Source organism: Aedes albopictus, chromosome 1 (genome assembly GCF_035046485.1).
Source record: "Aedes albopictus strain Foshan chromosome 1, AalbF5, whole genome shotgun sequence".
In the NCBI taxonomy this organism is placed as follows: Eukaryota; Metazoa; Arthropoda; class Insecta; order Diptera; family Culicidae; genus Aedes; species Aedes albopictus.
In genome coordinates this window covers 329,855,087-329,868,657 of record NC_085136.1, presented here as the reverse complement: position 1 = coordinate 329,868,657, position 13,571 = coordinate 329,855,087, and the positions used below count along the sequence as shown (strand labels likewise).

Genomic DNA, 13,571 nt, shown 5'->3' with positions numbered 1-13,571 from the left:
GTCAACCTATTATATGTGCATCATTGGTACAAATTTGGGCTCGATTGATTAATATTTCGCGAAGTTAGAACCGTTCGGGTAAAACACTATTTTTTAGACAACCAGTTTTTGAGCTGTCATATCTCGGAAACCAGTGAACCGAATTGAATAAAATTTTGAACGTACACTAACAATATGTCAATGCTTTACCAACTATTAAAACATAGGCACTTTTTAAACGTTGAAAAAAGTTATCATAGATTGACACTTTTTGGATTTTTCTCGAAAAAGTGTAATTTTTTTACATTAATGTCAATAAATTTTCATGTTGATAACCAAAGATTTTCCACTTCTGTTCTCAAATAACCTCTAATCAGATATATTAGAGCCTGTTTAGATTGAAGGAAGAACACATTTAATAATTTTAGTGTGGTATTGTAAATTTGACTTATTTTCCTCTATATGGGTAAAAATTTCAACCCGGTATAACTTAATTCGCTTTGAGAAAATATTACATTTTATAACGTCGTATTAATTATCAATATATTGTTGATAAACGTTAAAAAATTCATTCAATTCGGTTCACTGGTTTCCGAGATATGACAGCTCAAAAATGAGTTGTTTAAAAAATAGTGTTTTACCCGAACGGTTCTAACTTTGCGAAAGATTAATCAATCGAGCCCAAATTTGTACCAAAGATGCACATATAATAGGTTGACAAACAGTCAAAATTTGAGATTTTTTGATGCACTCTATGAAAAGTTATAGCATGTTAAACTTTTTTGTGAGAAAAAAAAAGTTGCCTATCCCAAACCTTTTGGCCATCCCCTGTATTTCTACAAAAATAAGAAGAAACCGATGAATGTCATCGACTTGTCAAATGATTGATTCATCTTCATACTTTACAAGAAAAATATAAAAACGGAGTAAAAAACTACTTTAGGTATTTATTACGGCGTGTGCCAATGATAGGAACCCTGTACCAGTTATGACCATATTTTCTTATTTCGGTTCCACTTCGCACTATTTACATGCATTCCTTATGGGGTTAGCCATAACTGGTACACTATGGCGAAATAGGGTGCAAGGAAGCCGAAAAATTAAGGAAAATGATTTATTTTTATCATAATTTGAGCAAATTGTGAAGTTTGAATGATTGCAACCATCTTTTGTGAACGTGATCTGTTGTTCACAATTTTTTTCTTGTTGATTTGCATCGTTAAAGGTTAAAAATCAACTATGGCGAATTTGAGGTAGGGTATCGCGCCACTTGGGCGGTGGCTTCTATATTCGTCTGTTTCCCACTATGACTCAGTCAATTTTGAACCAATTGACTTGAAATGTTTTACACGGGTAGATACTATACCTATCTCACCGCATTCCAAAAATTGTGTCAATTGGTTTAAATTTGACTGAGTTATAGCGGAAAACAGACGAAAATAGAAGCCACCGCCCAAATGGCGCGATTCCCTACTATAGCCATAACTGGCACACTGAGCCTAGTTATTTTCCCCCGATAATTCCATGTAGAGGAGAAAAAGACTCTTCAATAATGTATCTTAACGAGCCATGTGTTAAGTATGAGAAAATAGTTCCGAAGGGGAGAATATTGAAAATTGATAAAAAAAATCCTGTGATAAATTTCTACATACGGTTTAGTTTCCATAGCCACTCGGTATGACAATATTTACCGAGGTAGTCTTAGTTCAATAAAAATAAGATTGTGGGACGATGAGCGCCACCAAAGAACGACAAACACAATCGAAAAGGTGGCCTTTCTGAGTGTCCATACGCATGTACTTGCCTATATATGAACCAAGTGGGAAGCGCAAATAGCAACCAAAACAAAGGATCTTTCAGTGGATGGATGAACATCGTGTACCTTCTGTGAGTGTTTCACTTCATTATGCTATTTTTGTCTATATAATAGATATAGGTTTCGCAAACAAAGCGCCTCTGGGAAGTTGTACCTGTTCACCTGGTTGACATTGGATATCAGATGACGGAGAAAAACAAGCCGAATTCGGAAGTGTTGTTCCCTGTTTTTCTATGTCCTTAAATATTTGTCATCGATTAGAATAAGCTCCAAAGTAAGTACCCACCCCGAGAGCAAGACCGAGTCCTGACCTCACGTACGTGAAGTAGTACACGACAAGAAGCCAAAGGCCTGGTCGTGCTTTCTTATCGCTTACTCATTGTACCGAGACTCACAGCAGCACAGCAAACGAATGCCTCCACTACATAGATTTTTATTTCCCAACAGCAGCAGCAGCAGCTGGTTCGCGTATCATTATCATTGATACCACAATCCCGCATACTGGTGCGGAGATCAAGCGTAACTCGGCAGCATCCGCACGATCAGTCAGTAATCGCCAAGGACTCGATCGCGTAACAGCTCACTCGGTCTCAACTTCCAGAATAGCAAGTGCTAACCCTAATATAGAAGATGCCCGTTCTCGGTTTCGGTGTTGGCATGTGATACATTGTTCCGGGCCACAAGAAAGTTGCAAACCCACCGCAAGTTGTAAATCTTGTTCGCGAGGCGCAAATATTGACTTGGTCGCTTTGGGACGGGTGGTGGTGGCAATATTTACACGTTAGCGAGTCTAAGTCGAACCGGCGCAGCGCCACTGCGCCTGGAATGAGGATGGCGTCGGAAAATAGCTCACCGTTGTCGTTGTCGGCTACGTGCGCTCGAATCGGGACTCTGTGGAGGAACTATCTGAACGCTAGCAGCAATGATGATCGCAGTCTGGACGACGGCGGCAACAACACCGACGATATCGGATGCTCAACGTTGGTCGGTGCAAGCAAGGTAATTGCGTCTTTGATTTTAGTTGGCGGGGCTTTTCTAGGTTGAAATGAAATTATCTTCCTAATATTTTCCACAACATTTCGATTTCTGTGACTAACCTTCAATATTATTCCATACACTCTTGGAACCGTTTTCACTATCAAATAGTTACCCAATTACATCGAACAATAAGGTGACGCTAGGGTTAGATCATATATCATATATGTTTACTAGCGTGGGTCATCGGAACCGTGTTCTCAGATCAAAGCTTTTTTGGTTCCGTTTCGGGTCCTGAGTGTCTGTGCAAAATTTGAGCACGATCGGTTGCGTCTACACTTGGTTGCGCATTGCAATTGAAATTTGTATGGGATTTTGTATAGGAAAACGTACTTTTTTGCAGTTTTGTCATAAGTTGAAAAAGTTTGTCTGAAACTTTTTAACCGATACTGTAGAATGATAGCCTAGGATGTCCTGAAAAACTTTGTTGAAGACCGCAAAGCGATCCGATGCTTGTGAAAATAGTTATAACCAACGAACCCCATGCATGTCTTTAGGTTTTTACATGTAGGGGTAGGCGGGGCATAATGAGCAGGTGGGGCATAATGAGCACCTTGTATTTTCACTGTAAATCTTCAAATTAACAAAACAAATTGCTTGATTGTAGCCTAATTATCTAAAATCCAATGAGTTGATGACAAAACATTAGTCAAAAAATCTGTTTACCTTGAAAAATTAATCAAAATACGTAAAGTGGTCATGTACTGGGAAAATATTATAAGAATCAGGTGACCTAAAATAAGGTTTTGGGAATCGAAATCACAACTTACTTGGCATCTATCGATTTTCTTGATATTCCATACGCCAATGAAATGTATTTGTAACACTTTTCAACTATTTGTACAATTATTTTGTTGAAAAAATATGCTTCAAAGAGTTGGTACTAGGGTGGGGCAAAATGAGCAACTGGTGAAAAAATAATGAAAATGGTAAACATCTTCAACAAACGAATTTTAATTATGGTTTTCTCTGTTTTGATGCATATAGTAAGGTTTTGTCTGTAACTTTCAATTTATTAGCTTGAAAATTTCAGTATCTGTATACTATCACCGTTTAAAAATTCATCAATAGAAGACTCCTTGAAACCCCACAGTTCCCTACAAATTAAACCCCGTAATCCCTTCAAATTCTCATTGATTGTTTACGGTATGCTTTATCATTAGCAAGAATAGTCAATTAGCATTTCATTGTGTGCAAAACTGGTATTGATCATCCTGCCCCACCTAGGGTGCTCATTATGCCCCACCCTCAAAACGAAACTCGCGATTTTATACATTTTTAAAAACATAAAATTTTACAACATTTTTAACTTTACCGTGCCATGCCCTAATACCGTGACCTTAAGAATGCTCTTCACTTCAAAGACCCCTGTAAAAATCAATAATCCATGGTTCTTGATTTTTCAAACGCTATATTATTGCTTATTGTGTGTATTATGTATAATAAATATGATTAATGGAATTCCAAATGTTTAATCCATTGTTAAAATCAGGATTGTAAATCATAGCATTGTTCCTAATACCGTGTATGTGACCCGCATACATTGGTGGTCCGTTGAATCATCACTATGTCAATCATACTAAGTTCATACTTAAAAGAACCTGTGCGTCAAACGTTACCTAGAGATTTGTGCAATTGATTCATAAAGTAAAAAGTATCAATAATATTTTCAGTTTGTAAGTTTTAGCTGAAACACGGTATTTGGAACACAAAATGAACCATGCCCTAATACCGTGTATTGGTACTTTGCACTCATATTCTGTAATTATTTTTAATTGCTTGTTTTTGTAAATATGTGCCAAATTTATCACGCCTTACTTGAGAAGGTTTAATATGCTAATGATTGAAATACTTACTCTATCAAAAAAATTATACACTTAGTAAAATATTTGAGTTTTTTGTCAAATACACGGTATTAGGAGGCACACGGTATTAGGGCATGGCACGGTATTCGGAATTTTAACGAATAGCTTTTGTCAGTTAAGGTTCAAATGAGGATTGAACGTTTAAATATCACACTGGTTGCACTTAATTTACTGGATTTAGTGGCAAAATGCTTAAGCTGCTCATTATGCCCCGCCTACCCCTAAAGGAATAACAATAGCAACAAAATCATGCTGTTTCGGCAAGCAATGCCAACGCTATAACTTTTTTCATAAGCATCAGATCACTTCGCGATCTTCGACAAGGTTTTTCAGGACACCCTAGGCTATGTTTTCACTTTATCGGTTACATGGTTTTAGAAAAATTCGAGCTTGTCATGAGAGGAATGCAAAAAGTGTGTTTTTTCATGTAAAATCCCATACAAACTTCAAATGCGATGCCCAAAACGTAGACAAAACCGATCGTGCTCAAATTTTGCACATTTATTTGGGTCCTGTAATGGGATGAAAAAGGCTTTGATCTGATGGGATACCATTGAGTTTTTCATTTTTCCATATAAACGATGACCCACTCTAAATTGTTTACATGACATATATGTATTACAAATTTACATGATATATGATGTAAATAATCGTAACACTAAGTTTACATGACGTGTACATCTCATTAAAACCAAAAAGCGCCTCCCATGTTTTCGCTCTCGTGTGCATGAAAATTATTAAATACCTAATGTCTCAACCCTTTAAGGCTCAATTTTTCCAATAGTAATTAAACAGTTTCTTATGTATTTCTATATTATTGGTCCTTGAAAATTAAAAAAAGGTCAAGGACAATTTTTGTAAGGTCATCCAAACTGTCTTTGAGTTTACATCATGAGGTCTATACAGGTGTAATAATTAGTAAAATTTATATAATACAAAGCTAGATAAACCAATTACATCCAATAAATTATATTATAAAAAATATTATTTTATAAGATCAATTAGGATGTTCTAGGTTATTCACGTATTTAAGGTTGAGAGAGCATAAAATCTACAGCAGCTAGACACAAACAAATAGATGTCTCACTTTACTCACTCACTTCTCATTGTTCCTATTTTTAATGGTTACTAGCTGTACCCGGCAAACTTTGTCTTGCCTGCTGCGTTTTTTGACGTTTCTAGCCAAGACCAGGTCCCCAGTCAAAATGTATGGAAGATCGATTTTCAAAAACTCTCAATTTTTCCATGTTTTGTGGCTCATAAACCTTCCTTGGGTGAAAACTAACAGAACAAAACTTAGACGACCCAAATCGGACCATCCGTTCGCAAGTTATGCGCGGTCCCACGTATGCCACTGCATTTTTATATATATAGATTCGTTGGAATCGATACCTCGGTTTGTTTGTAAGTTACAACGTTATGGTTATCCCAAGTAACCAAAAGTTCCGCTTCCCATGACGAAATGCACTTTGAAGATCCGCGATAAGTTTCAGATAAAGTTCCACATGGAACTTTCTGGCTGCTTAAGAGGCTAACATTGATCCTTGCTCGAACTTCGCACACAATTATTAGCATCTTAAGCAGCTTGAAAGCTGCATAGAAGTTCAATTCAGTAACTTGTTGTGCTAAGTATTTTTTTTTCATTTTAGCATAAAACACTTTGAGAAAATGTTCATGGACATTGAAATTGAATTTACCAAATTGATTAAAAGTGCAAATGAAAAAAAAAATGTGACGATCACCGGATTCGAACCGGAAGCTAGTGCGTGAGAGCCCTACACTCTACCCCAACACCACAATTTTGTTAAAGTACAAAGCGAGTGAAATCTAACTTTAATCAATGCGTCGTCGACACCTACATTTGCAAACTTGTGCAGTACCGCAGTTAATCTTACCACAACAAGAATCTACATCAGCGCAACGGTACGGCAGCAGATCATCACGCAGAAGGACTCGGTTCAAATTTTCTCCAGGATTGTATCATATACAGTGGTGAAAAGTACGTTTTTGTTTTTACATTCATTTTGAGAAAGTTCCATTAGAAGCTGCTTAGAAGGCATTGTGTAAACTTTCAAGTTCCGAAAATGCTGCTTAGAAGGCTAAAGAGCATCCTCCAACAAGCTGCTTAGCTTTTAAAATACCCTCTTATCAGAACTTCTGGTTACTTGGGATGTTACACGCACCAGGCTTATTGAAGCTTACAGAATATCTACAAACGCTATACTTAGATTGAACTATAATATCGAAGAACTCACATCACATGGTCTACGAAGGAAGTTTAGGAGTATAATTATTTGGAAGAATCTCTAGAGGAATCCTAAGAGAAATTCTTGGAAAAATCCCTACAGGGATTCCTGGAGAAAACACTAAAACTATCTCTAGAGGAATTTCTAGATTGCCTGAGGAAATTTCTGGAGGAATCTCTAGAGGGCTCTTTCCTTAGTAAATTCCCTAAAGTAATCATTTAAAAAATCTGATGAGAAATCTGTAGAAACCTCACCAGGAGCTACTTGAGGCATCTTAGTAATAATTACTGGATGAATCCCAAAAGAAAATTATGTAGGAATCCCTAGACAAAATTTCTGGAGGAATCCCTGTGAGGAGTCTTTGCAGAAATCACTGGAGGAATTACAAGGAGAAGAATTTCGGAAAGAATCCAAGCAGCTTTATCTGTAAGAATCCCAGCAGAAATTTCTGAAGAAATTACAGGAGCTACTTCTGGTGAAGTTCCTGAAGGAATTTGTATTATTTTATATGTATTTGTATTTAAAATAATCCATCTGACAATGTTGTCTTAACCTTCACGTACCCGACCCCCGACAACTCATTTTCAAAATGCTCGCATTTCGTCAATTTTCATCCGATTTTTTTGAAGTCACCCTCAATCGATCATAAATTTGTGCTAGTTTATAATACTCAAGTGGCCATGTAATATCCGGAACCATTCCGGAGATATTCTAGATTGCACTGGGGTCAGGGGGTGGGGGAGGCGTCTGTTTTGCCAAATGGCTAAAAGTGATTATTTTGTGTGTTATTGTGTTTGAGAGGCCCCGCGGAACCTGTTCCAGGTGTTCCGGATCGGCCACATCAGTGGATACATACTTCAGTCAATTTTTTCTGCCCCATTCTTTCGAAATCATGAAGATTGATACGTCGCACGGTTGCAAATCAGAAATGTCCTCGATGACACCCCCGTGGAATCTGTGCTAGATGTTCCGGGGTGGCCATATTTGTCTGTATCAACAGACTTCAATCTATCGTTTCTGACTCAGTCATTTGAAATCATGAAGATCGATATATCGCACGGCATGTTTAGGTTGAAAACCAGAAGTGTCCCCAATGAGGCCCCGCGGAACCTGTCACGGCGATCCGGATGAGTCAACATATTCAAATCTGGTTATCGCAGTTATTCTACACTGTTCTCGATAATAAAAATCGCTGAAAATCGATGGTACAAACACAATAACACACAAAATAATAATTTTTAGCCATTTTGGCAACCCTCCTGACCCCAGCACAATCCGGAATATCCCGGAATGGTTCCGGATATTGCATGGCCACTTGAGTATAATAAACTAGCACCAATTTATGATCGATTGACTTCAAAAAAATCGGATGAGAATTGACGAAATGCCTGCATTTTGAAAATGAGTTGCTGGGGGTCGGTTATGTGAAGGTTAATCAATAAAATATACTATAATCTAGTTTAACACAGACCTAATTCTATTAGCAAAACGCCCTGACGACTCATTGAAATCAAAAAGCTTCTCAACTGCCGTAAACGTACGAATACAAGCAGACATAGGTTCATAGTAACCATGACTACTTCGCAGAAACCGTACATTCACATAGACATTCGCTGGGATTGCATAACTTTTCCGTTTGGAGTTAACAAAACGCCATAACCAAGAGGATTTCTCCTCAGGCCCATTTGAATCCGCAAAACATACGACTTGTACAGAATCCTAAGAGCTTGTGAAGGAATCCTAAGTGAAGTGTAGAAATTCCTAAGGAGACATTTCTGAACAAAAAATCCTTGAAGGGATTCGTGGAGAAAACACTAAAAATATCTCTGAGGAAATTTATAGATTAGCGCATGGGGAAATATCTGGAGAAATCTCTAAAGGACTCCTTAAGGCCTAAAGTAACCCTTGGGACAATCTAAGGAAAAACTCTGTAGAAACGTCAGAAGAATTACTTGAGGAATCTCAGAGGATATTACTCGAGCAATCCCAAGAGGAAATCATGGAAGAATCCCAGGAGGGATTTCTACAGGAATTCCTGGAGGACATTGATTTTATTTCCCTTTTCCGGCCAATATGTTTGAAACAGACGTAAAAACTTGAAGTATTTTTAGGCAAAAAAACGTTTAATTGGCAAATTGAGAGACAAATTTGTGAAAAAATTACCACTTATTTTGGTGGGATTTGAATCCACGACTCCGTATCGCTAGTCCGGCGCTTTAACCTACTAAGCCACAGAACAAGTTACGATTCTGCGGAATAGAAAGTCAATCTTGATTCGAAGCACCACCCTAACCGGGTCCGTCTTTCACAACTTAATCTCTCCTTCGGCTCTTAGATGCGCAGAGTCGTAACTTGTTCTGTGGCTTAGTTGGTTATAGCCCCGGACTAGCGATACGGAGTCGTGGGTTCGAATCCCACCAAAACAAGGTTTTTCTTACAAATTTATCACTCAATTTTCCAATTAAACGTTCTTTGCCTCAATATAGTTTTTAAGTCTATTCCTGGAGGAGTCTTTGGAAAAATCACAAAAAGAAGAATTTCTAAGAGAATCTAAGAAGCATTATCTGAAGGAATCCTCGCAGGAATTTCTGAAAAAAATACAGGAGTAACTTCTGGTGGAGCTCCTGAAGAAATTCCTGCAGTTATCCCAGCATCAAATCAAGAAGCAATCCTATCAAGAATAACTGGAGTTCGCCTAAGAATTCGTGTAGGAAAAGCAAGAGACATTCATGGAGGAATTCTTTGAGCAATATCTAGAGAAATACCTAGAAAAGTCCTGGGAACCTCAAGGAAAATCCTTGAAGGAATCCTTGAAGAAGGTTGTGGAGTAATCTCTGAAGAAATCCATGGAGCGATCCCTATAGGATTTTTTGGGAGAATACCTGGCGTATTTTTGGAAGGAATCGCAGGAGGAATTTGTGAATGAATTTTAAAATCCCAGCAGGACTTCCTGAAGAGGCATTTCTGGAAAACGCATTATAGGAATTTCTGGAGAAAACACTAACAATATCTCCAGATGAATTTCTAGATTAACGCCTGGGGAAATTTCTGGAGTTATCCCTAGAAGACTCCTCGTGACAACTTAAAATGACTGCAAAACGTGATTTCTGCTAATAAGTCACAGTGCAAAAGTAATACAAAATGTTCGCAACTATCTTAAACATCCCTAGCTACGATCAATTGCGGTTCTCGAAGGGCTTACGCGCTCCAGTGCTCTTGCCAAGCATCATAGAGGGTTAGCGTCTTCGGCAAAGTTGTCTAGAATGATTGATGCTACACTTTTATGTCTTTAGTTTTGATCCAGATCTGCTGAAACTAATCTAGATAAGTTTTATCTTTCAACACGATGCTCTAGTGTTCTTGATGTGTATCCTAGAGGGACGAAATTTTCGGAAAAGTGCTTTGGATTAGTTGGTACTACATTCTTACGTTTTCAGTTTTGATCTAGATCTGCTGAAACTGATCTAGATAAGTTTTATCATACAATACGTTGCTCTAGTGTTATGGATATGTATCCCAAAGGGTTGGAGTCTTCGGCAAAGTATCTGTGGATACTTCTTCGGTTTTGCTCTAGATCTATTTTAACGGATCTACCCGAGCAGAAAAGAATAACAACTGAATAACATATCAAGGTATTTATTTTTAATACCATCATACCTTGATATGCCCTGCATTAGGTGGTAATAAGAGGCAAAATAACAAAAACGAATACCATATTTTTGTATGGATAACACCTAGAAAATAATAAGTCTTGTTATTGCAATAATGAATGCATACCTAAAATATCAAACACACTGCCAAGTGTCGCATTAGTTATCCAAAAGGTATTGAATAACATAGCAATAACAATTCATAGTATTCAATTGTGCATTTTATCGATTGCTTAATTTGTTATCGAGCAGGTATTCAATAACAAATAAATAACAAATATTATTATTATATTGTACGCTTTTTGGTAGCTTAATTTGTTATTGAGCAGGTATTTCATAACAATAGAATAACAACTTTTACTAATACATTGCGCATTTTATCGAAAGCTGGCTTTGTTATCGAGCAGGTACTCAATATCCAAACAATAGGCATGTAAGCCTGAAATCTCAACAAATCTCCTATGATGTCGGTCGGACATAAATATATTGGCAAGAACACTATGTTGAAGGATGCGCCAGTGGGCAGATATCTTCCGGTATTGACGGCGATATCAAAAAGATAAAAAAAATATTTCCGATTGATGAATATCCCACCCAAGGAATCACACTGCTCAAGTATTAATGCAGTTCTAATACGGTGCATATAAGGTACACCGGGGCAAGTTGAAACGGGTTGGGCAAGATGAAACAGTGGGTTAACATGGTGTTTTCAAATGATAATAAACAGTTTGCGCGCCATAACGTATAGTTTTTGATTGAAACAATCTGTTAACGAAGGATAAATTACCAAATTGTATTGAAATCTGGTTCAAAACATCGTGTTTCATCTTGTCGCACCCATTTCGACTTGCCCCGTTGTACCTTAAAGCAAGCATTATCTTGTATGCACAAAAAGTTGAATTAAAATGGGAAAGAGCCACATTGACGTTTGCTACAATGCATACAGCATAATCTACCCCGCTTACCAAATTCAGTATCAACCTAAAAGAGAAAACATTAACTAAAATGCGTGCAATGTTACTTCATTTCGTACTCACCTTGACTGCCAATTTTTCATCGTTCTGCCTCTCGACAGGGATTGGCAGTCTCTGCCTTCAAGGGAGATACAACCCTCGAATGAAGATTAGCCTGCCATCGTTGTATTTCGTATCCTCCGGGTCACAGGCAGAACATCTATAGGGCCTATTTACCCCAGCGGACCCGTACCAGGGTACTGGAAGGGAGACCGGTAGATTTATCGTCTGGGTTTCGCTTTTTGTCTCGTCGGGCAGATTTAGTCCTCCTTTACTTTGCATGGCGGACCCGTTTCAGGGTATCAGAGATAGGAATTTCTCGCGTAAATCAAATCCGGAAATCAAATTTACCGCTGCTTCTCACGTCGGTGACTTCAAACATAATCAAAGGAGCCGCGGAACTCATCACAGCTATCTACGTTTGGAGAATTCCTGCTCCACGCCTCCATGGCGGGCTCTACCGATCTTCCTCGTCGAATGATTGGTGCGTGCTTCCTACAAATGATGATCCCTCGTCGAATGGTCCTCTCCCATGCACACTGAACGAAAATCCCCGCCATAAATTGAATGAAAAGTGCCTCATCCGAGCCCCATGCCTAAAATCATCTGATTAGTGGAAGGCCATCATTCACTCAGAATAATTAACATATTGAATATAAGTACCCTGCACTTGGATTCTGACCAATTGCTTTTGCACTTAAAAAATAAGTGCAGCCCTATCGAAACTTTGCCAATTCAGTCAAGATGAAATTTATGTGCAAACTTTTTGCATTTTAAGATTCAATCTATGGGATTTCAATCGTGAGGCGCATAGTTTCTATAAATAAGAATGATATTCTTTTTCTTTACAGGTTGGCTTTAAAATGTAAATGAATCAAAATTTTGAATAATCTGCGATCGAATTCGATCACAGATTACGCCGTACTTGATTTTATATTCTACAGTAAATAAAGGGAACTATTGACGATTGTTTTAAAAAAGTTTTATTTATAAGACATTGTGTACTTAATCTAGTGTATGTTTTTATTATTTTCATTGAATATCTATGACCAGAATACCTTTTTTTCATGGTGGAAGGAGCCTTTTCCAGCAGCACTTCTCCACTAAAACATTTGCGAAGGAGTAAGTACTCCCAGGTTGGGGTGGGCCAAAGAGTGATGACGAGCAGGGCGTGTCGAGGTCGCGAGGTCCTTTACCGTTCGGAGGAACAGGAAAAACCACCGGTTGCATCGAAGTGCTGTAGTTTTGGGGAGGTAAATGCTACGTCCAATTATGGTCGACAGCGACCCACGGCCGACAAAGTGTTGGCTTCCGCCGAAGAGAGCTTCCATCAGGCTGTTATCCGGTCAAAAAGCATGTCCCAGTTTCAGCTTTTTCCGGCAGCTCCCAAGTTGTTTCCGCATTTGTCCTCCGTGACGGTGATTCTATGGATAAGGCCGAAGAAAATACAAAATAGATGTACAGAGTTTAGAGATGTTTTCAAAGTTCGAATTATGAATTAACTACTCACCTTCAAAACAAACTCGGTCGACGAATTTAATTCTTCAAGGCACCACGCGAGGCTCCACGTTGGAAAAGAAATCTCGGAACTTTCCGAGTCAAAATGCGTCTCCTACGCGCGCCAATTTCGTTTCGCGTTTGTTATCAAGTTTGTTATGTTTGTGTTTAGATTTCATGTTGACAGGGTTGCTTTTTATATTGCTACACTCTAAATGTATTATTGGAAGAATGTAATTTAATAAATCAAGTTTTAATTTTCATAAGTTGCACATAGAATGATTTTTTTCTCTCTCGTTCGTAATCTATGTGCTTTTAGCACTTACATTCTATCAGGAAATTAGTTTGAGTGTTCAATGCCAGATCTGACAGAATCAAAATAAGCAATACACTGAACGAAAATCCCCGCCATAAATTGAATGAAAAGTGCCTCATCCGAGCCCCATGCCTAAAATCATCTGATTAGTGGA

At 38.1% G+C, this 13,571-nt stretch overlaps 1 protein-coding gene across 1 annotated transcript in view; it reads left to right on the top strand.

Annotated features, from left to right (window-relative positions):
- Window positions 1–1,766: 1,766 nt before the first annotated feature.
- The window catches only part of LOC109414613 (lysosomal-trafficking regulator), a gene marked incomplete in the record, with an annotated part of 25,268 nt that continues 13,463 nt past the window's right edge, over window positions 1,767–13,571 (top strand). Inside the window, 2 exon segments of the mRNA XM_062847324.1 lie at window positions 1,767–2,069; window positions 2,243–2,463.